Source organism: Numenius arquata, chromosome 17 (genome assembly GCF_964106895.1).
Source record: "Numenius arquata chromosome 17, bNumArq3.hap1.1, whole genome shotgun sequence".
NCBI lineage: Eukaryota > Metazoa > Chordata > Aves > Charadriiformes > Scolopacidae > Numenius > Numenius arquata.
The window spans coordinates 13,367,614-13,380,235 of NC_133592.1; the positions used below are offsets into that span (position 1 = coordinate 13,367,614).

At 47.3% G+C, this 12,622-nt stretch overlaps 1 long non-coding RNA gene across 1 annotated transcript in view; it reads right to left on the minus strand.

Annotated features, from left to right (window-relative positions):
* Positions 1–913: 913 nt before the first annotated feature.
* LOC141472962 (uncharacterized) overlaps positions 914–12,622 on the minus strand; it is a 78,612-nt gene continuing 66,903 nt past the window's right edge. The window contains exon 13 of the long non-coding RNA XR_012463548.1: positions 914–9,534. This is a non-coding gene — a long non-coding RNA (uncharacterized lncRNA). The remainder of the gene's footprint in view (positions 9,535–12,622) is intronic.

Sequence of the window (12,622 nt, forward strand, 5' to 3'; positions counted from 1 at the left end):
AGGTCATGTCACTGAACCTAACCTACAGTGTAAAATGGCTGGTCACACAGTACAATAATCTACTTCAGTCCCTGGGGAATGGGGATCTGCAATGATGAGGCTTGAGCAGGATAATCACTAATCTCACCCCACCAGCTCCTTTCTGCTGGCAATGGAGCTCTCTCCAATTTCAAGAACGGGAATTCGCTTTCTTTTGGTTTAGTGCTTTGGCTCTGACTCACTTCAGGGTTGGCTGAATGGCAGCTGGGGGAGCCTGGCTTTCCCACCTGGCAGCCTTGGATCCTCAGGTTGACCATATCTGCAGACCATTGTGCCTGCATTGGCATAAAATGCCATGTGTGTAGATTGGTCTGCAGAGTTTGGAGTTGAGGATCCTGCGAGCATGGCTACAGAACTGGGCTCAGGGCCTGCTGGTAGCAATGCAGCTCTGTGGAAAGCCTGTGGTCCACTTTGTGTACTGCCAATTTCATGCAATAAGAATAAAACAAATTGAAAGAAATGCATGCCCACGGTCATAAAGCTTCACAGCTCGAGTTAATGCAAGGAAGCTTAACCCATGCTGAGTGGTGATGGTTCAGGGCAGCACAAATGGGAGTACTCTGCTGCTGGAGAGGACACAGCCCTGTCCAGCATCTCCATCGCACAGCCTACCACACAAGGGAGAAGGTTTCAAGATCCTGGTTGAGTCTCCACCTGGCAAGGCTGTTCTGTAGGAACCTGAGCCTCATCACATGGCACCAAGATGAGTGGGTAAAGCCCTTCTCGCTATCTCTGGCCTGATCTTTAGGTGAGCAGCCGAGGAGGGGCTGTTCACACTGCCCACACCCAGTTGTACTGTCTTGTGATAGTCACAGGGGGGTGCCCTATTAGCGTAGGGGAGCTTGGCAAAGCAATACTGGTGGGGGTTGTAGGAGGAGTCAGTTTAATTTATTAGGCTGCTGGAAAAATAACTTGCAGGTGAATGAATACTTTTGCCTCTGGTCTGCCAGCTGAACCAAGTCTTCATCCACAGGAGTCCTGGGCATGCTTGGGAATGGCTCAGGAGGCTGGGACTGAGCCAAGGGCCATTTTCCAAGAACTAGCATCAGATCCATCCCCTAAGGCTGTGGGATTGCATTTAATGGCAGCACTTTATGAACTACCTAATACGCAAACAATCCCCTAACCACTTGTTCCTGCCTGCTAACACTGCTGCTGTGCATCAGTCCAGCTGAACATGGAGTCCTGAGGGAGACTGACTTGGCCAGTTGATCCAGCTGGAAAACTTTTCTAGGAGAGTGAGTTGTTTTTTTCCCCAGAGAGCTTAATGTGCAGATCCTGTTTTCACAATGAAATGAAAATAAAACAGCAATAAAAAATGAGAGACATAAAAAATAATTGAATGAAAAAAAAAATCCATAACCAGAACGAGAAAGAGCATGTTAAAAAAATGGGAATTAGTTGGGGAGGAGATTTGCAAAGGCTGGAAAGAGGAAAGGGGGCATTTCAGACACCCATGATGCCAAACAACACGTCAGAGGTAGGGAGCTTCAGGTGGCAAGAGAAGAACACCCTCCTGGCTGAAAAGGATTTGTGATTCCCTTGCATGCCGTTACACACCTCTGCTATCTCTAGCTCTCATGGATGCGGTCCAAAATAAAGCAGGCAGCCGTGAGCCCTAAGCTGGGGGACCGGTGCACAGCCTCAGGCAGGACTTGCCATCAGCACGGTGGGCCGTGTGATGGGACTGAGGCCCGGCCTTGCGTCCCCCCAAGTTCACAGCTCCCTCCAGGCCCCCGCCTCCTGGGCTCTTAGGTCCCACCAAATCACCCATCAGCCTTCACAGGAGTCATTCCCAGAGGAGGAGACAAGGGCGCAGGAAGCTTTGGAGGTTGCCCGTGCCAGGGGGATCAGCCCATCATTTGTCTCCCTTCATCCTCACTGTCAGAAGCTCAAAATAGCCCCGCTCTTGCAAGACTCCTGTGCGGGGTCACGCCTGTTTGTGTAGATGATACGCTTCCACTAATAGCGCTCGAAGACATTCCTCGGCGGGTAGGTTGCCTTCTATATCTCAGCGCAACGTGCTGCCATGTGGGAGCTGGACAACTGTGTTGTGTCCTAAGACGGCAGATGCTATTCTTACCCCAGAGAGACTTGCTCCGGCACAGCTCCTGTCTCAGCTGAAATGTTAAAAGTCAGAAGCAGGCCCGAGTGTGCTCTCCCTGGAAAGAGCATCAATCAAGAGTGGCCCCTTTGATGCCCGTGCAATGACGCTGTGCCAACCCAGTGCCTGGGTGCTCGCCGTGGCCTCCTGGGACGTGCTGTCCCCTGGGGAACACAGCAGCTGCCCACGTACTTCCAGCGTTCACCTGGGGCTCAGTTTGGGGTGCAGGGGGAGTCACTTCTCTTGGGCACCAAGAAATTAAAGCAATGCCTGTGGACCTGAAAGCCTATTTTTTACTGATCAGCAAGAGGCTCTGGTCCATGAATTCCTTTCCTGGTGAGGAAGACAGAGTCAAGGCTTGCTCCAAGCTTGCTCCAGAACCTGCAGCATTGCAGAAAGCCATGTCCCTTTGCTCAGCCAAGTGGAGCAGGAGCAGCCCGTTCAGGTCAAACACAGAGCTGGGGGCCCAGTGCTTTAACAGTGATGCCAGCAGCTGAACTTGCCTTCATGCAACTCTTGTTGCAGAAAAAAATTAATAAGCTAGTAAGTGAGAGAGGGTGTAAGTAAGAGCAAGCACAGTGTTGAGGTAGGGCTGGAAGTGTGCCGGGGAGTGCAGGGAGGAGTCTGGGAGGAGGAAAGATGTGTGTGAGGATAAGTGGTAGATTATAGATAAGATAAGGTAGATAAGATGGTAGAAGATGTGGGGGTGGAAGAAATGACAACTCAGCATCAGGTTTGGGGAAGAAATGTCAGGAGAAATCTGAGGAGAAACTGCTGGGAAGCACTACAATGATAATCTGCAAATGACAATCTAATTCATAGCTCACTCCAAGAGAGCTTTGTAAAGCAAATTTTACTTTTGAAGAAATATTTTACTGTATTTAATCTGTACAGTAAATTGGTATGTTGCTGCTGCACATGGCACATGGCTCATCGCACTGTGCTGTGGGGAGCTGGCATCCTCAGGCAGCATTTCCCAAACCCAGGAGCACAAGCTGTATTGGGAGGAGGCAGTGAAAAGCCAACCTTCCCAGAGGACTGAAAACTTCAGGGACTTCTGGCCTGGAGTCTGGAAGCCCCCAGATATGGCCAGACCTCAGCTGCATCAGCCTGCTCCCCAGGCAGGGAAGGCAGCCTGGGTTGGGGTCCACTGGCCCCAGGAGCTGCTGCTATCTCTGGCTGGAGGTAAGTGGATGGGGACTGTGCATAGTGGCCCAAGTTTTGAGCTGCTGCTGTGGCCCACCCCACAGGGACCTAGCTTGTCACTCTGTGTGAGCCCAGCCTGTGGCCACCCCCCATGCATTTGTTTTTTGAAGGCTCAAAACCCAAAAGTGGAGGAGAAGATGGGAGCAGAAGCTTAGCATCTGAGTGATGGTAATCACTGCTGCCTGTCCTGGGAGGAGGGGGTAGGTACGTAACGGGGAAAAGAACAAATTAGCGGTTCTGAGCTGGGGGTGGATGTATGCTGGAGGAGCAGAGGCTGGAAAAAAATCCCCACTGACAGCCACTGCTATGAAGCCTGCTGGATTATCAGGATCAAAGTGGGACACTGATGTAAGGAAGATGAATTCCTCACTGCTTTATGGAGAATGAGGGTCATTTCGCATTGACACTCTATCTGTGGAGTGAGGCTGCCTGTCACCTGATAAGGGCTCATGCAAAGGTCTTGAGAAAAACATCAGCCCATCATGGCCATAAACGAACATCTCTGAGAGAAAGTTTAAAATAGATGCAGCTGATGGGCTCATATAGAACTGCTGTCCCATATGGAGGGCCAGGGATCTCCTGAGCTTAAATGCAGGGTTCCAGTAATAGTAGAGCAAATGTTTGAAAATATTCCCCTTCAGAAACTCTTTGTCAGGAGCCCCAGGAGAGGAGGAATCACCTGAGCCTTGCTGTTAAGGTCTCATAACTGAGGTCTTACAGGCCCCGCCCCATGCCAGCAGCACAGCCCCGATGTCAGCACAGCACTGTTGGGAGAAGTGCGGTCCTGCTTTGGGATCAGAGCCCAGAGAGCACAAGTCCAAGCTTAGCTAAGGTAAGGAGCAGACAGCAGTGCAGGGTCATGGGATGAGTCTCTGTGAGACCCTACAAGGCACCCTGTGAGATACCGGCCACCTGGAGGCACTTCTCAGGGAGCAGCAGACACTTTGAGGGACCTGAGGGACTCATTTGGAAGGAAGGCAATATACGCCTGTGTCGCTCAGCAAAGCAGTGGTGTAGTGAAGTTGACACTGCATCTTGAGCTGAGGCAGACTTAGCATGTATTTTCTCAGGCCACAGCCCTAACTGAGATGTAAAACACCCTGGTTGCTGTCTGTATCTGGTGTCAGGTCACTGTCATTGTCTCCTGCTAGAGTTGTTTTGCTTTGCACAACTGGTCCTTCAGGACGAGCAGGGGCTTGTATCCTTCCCTCGGCATCTCAGATGGATGCAGAGAGCAATTAGGAAAATATTTAGGCTGACCACTAAGGAAATATATTTGTCAACATAAAATAATGAGGCTTTTAACAAATTTCCCAAGGCTGCAAAAGGAACTTTTCTGCAACATAACAAGTTAGTTCAGAAAATGCCACTAGAAAATTCTTCAACATATCCTGTTGGTAACTTCACTGCAGTGACCCTGGCACTCAGAAAATCCTGTGGTAATCAAGTAGGCTGTCTTAACCTGGAAAGGTCTAATGCTTAAAGTGAACAGGTTTATACAAATTCCATACCAGTATATTTCCATTTACAGCACTGAAATCTGCTCAGAAGTAGGATTTGTGCATCTGTCACAGATGAGTGTCAGGCTGGGAAGATATCACCTCATTGCTCTCTTTTTTGGGATACAGTTGTTGCTAGTGCTAATATTATGCACCTAATCCTGATTTTCCTTCCCTCCCCCTCTTGCCACTTGCTCTCTTTTTTCCTTGTCTTATCCGGAGGTTTCTTAGCCTGCCCACCCAGCTCCCCTGCTCTGTAACAGGAGCTCCTCAGCTGCTTCAGTGGGTGATAGAAAGGGCGTCCTGAATGTCACCTCCTCAGCCAGCTCTTCCGCTATGTTTGCTGGGAACGCGAGGAGTCTGAATAACACACAACTCTGATACTCAGTGAAGAGCTGCTCACCCCCAAATAAAAGTCTGCTGCTTTTCCTGTCTCTCCACTGCTCTGTTAGTGCGGCTGTGCCATTGTCCTTGTAACGCAGACTATATAGTCATCAGTTGTAAAAACCCTTTATGCAGATGAAACAGAACATCAACTTCTCTGTCCATGCGATGACTCTGAGCCATACATAGACCAAGTCCTATAGAAATTCAGTCTCTAAAAGGAGGACCAGGATTAGGAGATAGGAAGGCTACCAGAATAGTGAATAGTTGCCTCCAAACATCCAGTCAGTGCTCACTGATGGCCCAAAAGGCAAACAGGATCTACCAGGATCAACTGAGAACAAAACAGAAATCATTGTACCAGGCCCACAAAAAAGAGAAAGGTGACAAAACTGATGGGAGCACAGGAGAGGCAAACTGTCTGGACCATGATCCTTCACTTTGAGAAAGGAACAACCAGGTGGGAAGATGATACGCTTGCATAATATTATAAATAGTATGGAAAAAGTGAAATTAGATTTTCACTAAGTATCCAGTGTACACTCATGCACAAAATACCAGCTGGACCTTTGCTCTAGGCTGATATGGATGTCTGCTTATTCTCAAATTTATAAGGCTATCTCCGCATGATGCTTTTTTTCTGCTCTGGCTTTCTCACAGCTGAGCAAGCCTTACACATCCTCATTGTTTTCAGCTGGGAGATGGATGCACCACTGCTGTTTCATATCCTCTCAAATGAGGATGAGTTTAGGTTTTGTATAGCAGTGGAAAAGCAAATTATTTGGGATTAAAATTCTCTGAAAACCTGGGGAAAGGGAAGGAAGGGAGTAAAACAAAACCCTACTGTTTAAGAAAAGCCTGCTGTAGTCACAGTGTTCAGAAGCAGTGGATATTCATCACAGTAATGATCCCAGAAAAATGGCTTTCCCTATGCCAGAGCTCTGCAAGGCCAGATTACCACTGTGGAAGGCATATTGGAGCAGTGGGTGGTGCTAAATAGCTGCTCCCAGAAACCACATCCACAGCTTTTTTTTTTTTTTCCCATCTATCCCACCAGCAAGCCTGGAAAGTCAGCAATCTTCTTACACTTACCTGTTCAACCTCAGCCACTTCCACCTCCCTCTGCAGGAACAGGCTTGTCCAAGTGCATCAAAACTGCTAAAATCCCCTTGCTCAAGTGCTGTTTATCAGCTAGCAGCAAGGCAAAGGAGAAGATAGCTTGAAACAGCATCAGACCGTCTTTAATTAGGAAGCATTCTAGTGCTATAGCATCTATCTGAGGGGGTTTTGTCAATCAAAAGAAAAGAAACAAAAGCGAATGGGTTTGCTGTGCAATCAGTTTTTTGTGTTCTAGTGAGTAGGCAGGGTGTTCTTGCTCTGGAGATTTTGCGGGAATATATGATAATAGATGCACAGATGGACAAAGATCTTTGAACTTTTTCAACACCAGGTCATATTTGGTCATTATAAATGAAAGGAACCTAACTTCAGAAGCATGTCCAAGCAAAGTTGATTGTCACCAAGTCTGTCACCTGTGTAACATAGTGTTTAGAGACAGTTGGTAACACATCAAAAGTTGATGTATATAAAAACAGAACAGATGTATATAATTCTACTTTATGGAACATTTACAGTGTTTTATGAGGGTCTGGAGACCAGCCACCCAACATGCTGGTTAGGTTGAAGCAGGGCAGAATAATCACCAGTAGTTACCTACCACATGCAGGGTTGACTTAATTCACCTTAGCTCTGGTGTGTGCTCAGAGGAGCAGCACATCCATGCAGACCACATCCATGCCCTGTCCCATGTCCTTGAGCACCTCCCAGTTCCCTGTTGGGGCATCAGGGACCCCGATCACCTGAGTAGGAACAGCTGAAGAGACCTGTTCCAGGAGGTAGAGGAGGCACTGCTACCTGAATAGGCACCTGACCCTGCTCCCCAGGCCATCAACCCACAGGAGGAGGTTTCCTACCAGAGCAGAAGCTCAGCAGGTCTGAGTTCTCTCCAGCCTCCCAGGGCTCACTAGCAGGATGTGCAAGAGGATCCCTGTTAAAGGGGATGTCTTCTGTATCCCATGAGCATTACAGGCTCCATGTGTGCAGACAAGTAGGTCACTGAGACCTGAGAAGGCCAAAGGCTGCTTAGGCTTCATATAGAGATAGTAGGAACGTGCTTGTGTTTCTGTCTCCCATGACTGGCAGCAGCACAGAAAATATGTTGCTGTTTTCAGTATGGTTTCCCATGTGTGCCTTATTTGATTTTTTCTCCAGTCACAGACATTTTTCACCAACTTGAGAAGATTTGTGCTCTAGGCTTCACCACATGGGTGGGACATCACGTAGAGGAGATTGGGATGACGAGAAATGTCTTAGGTGGGAGAGTCTGTATATTCCTTTGATCTCACTCAGTACAGCCATTCGCAGAATCGCACAGAATCACAGAATGGTTTGTGTTGGAAGGGACCTTCAAAGAGCATCGAGTCCAAGCCCCCTGCCATTGTCAGGGACATCATGTAATCTTACTTCCTTCAAAGTTATGCTATGGTCAGAAATAACACACAGTGGTGATGTTAGCTGCTGTTCACTATATCATACACACATTTTCTGACAAATGGTATTTGGTGACTCAGAATTAAAAAGGTTTGTACCAGATCTCTAAATTCCTGTAACAGGGCTGCGGAAATGCTTACCAGCATACAATTGCCACCATGAATGTGTCCGGCCTATGATAACAAGAGGACCCTCCTGTACTCTGCCCACCCTGCTGCTCCTCACCTGGTGGAACTTCTTTTTGAGGTGATGTGATCCACTTTGCTGCCCAGTTTGCTCCACGGTTCTCTGACTGTCTGCATGTCATGCAGGCAAGGACTAAAAGCTACTGAAGCCTACTGCTGCTGAGGACATTTCCAGTGACATACTTGAGAAGTGATATTCTGGAATTGGTGTTGTGGAGGAATATGCTTTGACAAGTTGCATGGAATTAACTGTCTCCAACAATGCAGTGATATCAAAGATTCATGCCCAGTGGTTCACTCAAGAAAAGCTGTTTTTCATGATTCCAGGAAAATTTCTGTTTCTTAGCACAAGATGTGGCGCTGCAGATACCTTCTCTGCTTAGCTTTGACCATTTGTCTACTTTGGATGTATAGAGGGGACTTCTACATTAAAGCCACAGAAATGCCATTGTGAATGAACATCTGGAGGTCTTCAGTTCAGTCTCCCACTTCAAGCAGATCTGTTGCCAGTGTTGGTCAGATCAGTCATGGCTTTGATTAGCCAAGCTTTTTGGTCAGAGGCTCCACAATCTCTCTGGGTAGCCTGTGTCATTTCTCCATTACCCAATAGGCAAGAATTTTCCTAATGTCTAACTGGAGTCTTTCAGGCAACAACCTGTGGTCATTTCCCCTTGTTACATTGCCTACTACTCTTGAAAAAAAGCACATGGTCTTTGTAGCTGCCACTCATGTAAATTAGCCCTTTTTCCCTCAAACTAAACACTCTCTCAAACTCTTCATAGCAAAAGTTTTCTAGACTCTTGCCTATCTTCTGCTGGACCTCCTCCCATTAGTTCACATCTCTCTTGAACTGGGGAGCCTAAAATTGGACAAACTGTTTCAGATGACGACTCAACAGTGTCAAGCAAAAGGGATAATAGCTTCCTACAATCAGCTGACCACACTTCTAACACCGCATGGTACTTGATTTGTCTTGTTTGCAGTGAGAGCACTCCTATTCATATCCACCGTAACCCCACAGTCCTTCCTCTTGGAGGGCAGTCTGTTCTGGTTAGAGGAGCAGAGGACCTGAGAATAGCTCCCAGGGTGAAAGATTGGGGATCACCAGACTACAGTAAAAGACTCCTTTTCCTACTCCAAACCCTCCTGCCATACAGGTACATTCTCATGTTTCCAGCTCATGAGCTTGACGACCCTGAACAGGCATGAGAAGGAGGTTCCCACCAGCCAACATGCAGCAGTCTGTAGGCACTTCCCCTCTCCAGTCCGGCTGTGCTGCCCAGCTCAAAAATGCCTTCTCACTCCTTGTCTCCCAGATAACCACAGGGATCAGGAGAAGAATATACACATCTTAAAGGCTGGCAGAAAGGGAGGCAGCTGCCTGATCTCTGTCTCAAGAAGGATCTATTTTCAGCATGACTGAATCCTTTCTCCTCCATTGGGAATGTGCGCTTTGCCGGCACCGCGTTGTGGGTGCAGGACAGTCTGTATCCAGAGATGGCTTTCAGTCTACTGCTTCTCTTCTAACTGTGCTGTGATTTGCTTCTGGTCCCAGCTGTGTCCAGCCCTGCAGAGATGGAAATAAGATTCACAGAAAATTAATGGCTGGCAGGAAATTTTGCACTCTTCTTTTAGCATCCTTCCCGGAAAGATTTCTCCTTGGCTGTGCCTGAATACGGGAAACAGGGCAGAGTTGTCCCTGATGTAACTTACTGGGATCTACAAAGTTAAACTGCATGAAATCTGGATCATCTACTTCAGTTTAGAGACTGCTTCTTTGTAAGAAGCCACTATGCCAGTGTCATGTAAGTGGTACCTGGGTAGGGTAGATGAGCTTTATAAATTAAAACAAAGCTAAAGCAGATGTTCAGTAGCTTAGACTCCTTTTCAAGGATGCTTATACCAGCTGACCAAATACTTCATTTTTCTTTTTGTGAGTTTTATGGCATACACTAGAACACTGAATGCTGGGCTATTCTCCCAATCTTTTTTGCGCTCTCTCCTGCCTCCCCTTCCAGCCTCCACAGACTCAGTCCAATTGTCAGGTGTCTTTACCCTCTAGACATTCACTGAGAGTTCATATACTACATGTGTTCACAACGTGGTGTTACAACTGCCTTTGTTTTAGCTCATAATTTTCTTAAAAAAATCTGCTGAAAACACTGAATGAAAAGTTATTTTTTCCCTGTTTTATTTAGTTAATGCAAAAGGGAAAAAATGGAAATGGATCTGAATTTAGAGTTTTCAAGTGAAAGTAGTCAACGTTTGAACATTTAATCTTCTTGTTCTCACTGCCTGAAAGAGTTTTGCTAATGCTGGTGCTTCCAGAGGAGTTGCTAGAACAGCCTTGATATTCAGTTTGAACGGCGCTGGACTGTTTAATGCTGAATTCAGCCAGGCCCCTCCACCCCTGCTGGTCTAAGTCACCAGGATTATTTTTGTGTTGCAGTGCAGCAGACAAAAAAGTAAGCAGACACACTTGGTGGCATCTATAAATGCTGCTTCATGGTGGAGGTAGTATTATTTAATGTAAAGTATGTAAGTTTTAGCTGAACTCAGTGTGTTCTTAGCATGAGGGCCACATCCCCATATACAACATTCTGGAGAATTTTGCTAGATTTCAGTAATCCTTCAGATTCTTGCACAATTAATACCAAGCACCCTTCAGGGATTTTACTCCAAAACACCAAGCAAAGCCCACATACCCATAGTCACAATAGTTTTTTTCTGAACTTAAGCCAGCATATGTATTCACACTGTGGATTTGCTTATGCCCACAGAACCTTTATTAGAACTGGATGCTGCTGGCTGGGAGTCCTACCATCCTGATTCTCCTCCAAGGATCAAGCAGAGACTAGCTTCAGTGAGCTGGATAGAACAATATTTGAGATGGTGAAGGCCAAGTCCCTAAAGTAGATGGCAAATTATTTGGTCTCTAAGTCAGGATTCTTGCCATTGCAGACATTATATTGAACCTACAGACATCTTACCTGGTTTGTATGTAAAGCATGGAGTTTACTGCCGGAATGTAGAGACACCTGTGCACTTTAGTTGCTTTAATGTCACAAAGGGTCTTTAGCTGGAAGTCCTCACATGATTTAGTTAACTCAGTTAACAATACTGGTAAATATGGCAGCAAGACTTGAGGTCTTTGTGATTCTGCAATTCCTAGGGCCCGTTTAACATAAAGTGTTTTCTATGTTAAGGATAGTGTGCAACTGGGTTCCAGTTAGGCAAAACCCAGAGGTGAGTACTAGGTCCAATAGTGCAAAGGAATTGTAAAGCCCTGCACCTGGGGAGGAACAACACCAGGTGCCAGTATATGCTCGGTGCTGACCAGCTGGAAAGCAGCTTTGCAGAAAAGGACCTGGGGGTCTTGGTGGACACCAAGTTGAACATGAACCAGCAATGTGTCCTTGCTGCAAAAGAGATAAATGGTGCCCTGGACTCCATCTGCACTGCCAGCAGGTCAAGGGAGGTGATCCCTCCCCTTGACTCAGCACTGGTGAGGCCACATCTGGCGTGCTGTGTCCAGTTCTGGGCTCCCCAGTATAACAGAGATATAGAGCTACTGGAGAGAGTCCAGCACAGGGACACTAAGATGACTGAGGGACTGGAGCATCTCTGCTGTGAGGAAAGGCTGGCAGAGCCAGGACTGTTCAGCCTGGAGAAGAGAAAGCTCAGGGGGATCTTACCAATGTATGTAAATACCTGAGGGGAGGGTGCAAAGAGGATGGAGCCAGGTTCTTTTCAGTGGCACCCAGTGGCAGGACTGGGGGCAGTGGGGACCAACTGAAGCACAGGAGGCTCCCTCTGAACATCAGGAAATGTTTTTTCCCTGTGAGGGTGACCAAGCACTGGCACAGGTTTCCTTGAGCCATTGTGAAGTCTCCATCCTTGGAAATATTCAAAAGCCATCTGGATAAAAGCTTCTCCCTCATTGTTATGCCCTGCTTCACATCCCTTTTCTGAGATTTGGACCACTTTCAAAAAAAGACTTTAGGTTTCTAACACTGCGTCATAGGGACCTACTGACACTAAGTTCAATCCCTCAAAAACCTGGAGACACCTCAATTTACTGGCTGCTTTCCTTTCAAACTAGACCTTCCCTCGGCTCACTGCATGACCTGCCTGGCCATTTGCTTCACTCCTACCTGTTACAGAGCTGGGTCCACACCATAGACAACATAACAGCAAAAACCCAGAAGAGGTCTACTGAGAAGACTGGCTTTACAGCAACCACTGGGAAGTCAAAGATTTTCAGTCCTCAAAGTCAGGTGGTCTAGCCTAGCATGCTCAGCTGGACTCCATGTAGCCCCTGGCACATCCTGAGCGTACGTCGTCCCAGCCTGACAGCACTGCATAAGACAGGCTTGCTACAGGGCCCCCACAAAAAAGCAACAGCAATTTAATACTTAACCACCTGCTGCCAGAGGACGATGCCTTTACAGTGCAGGTGTTACCGCTTCCTGGGGAATGGGAGACCAGAGGTCCCTCCCCAACCTGAGGAGAGAAAACCCACAGCTCTCACGTCCTGGAAGAGGTCTCAGCCATCCCTTGCTCTTCTTGCATGGTCTTCTAAACCCCATGCTCTGAGATCCTGTCCCTTCCTCAGCCAGGACTGATAGCCACTGGGCTGCTGGACACCATGTGTA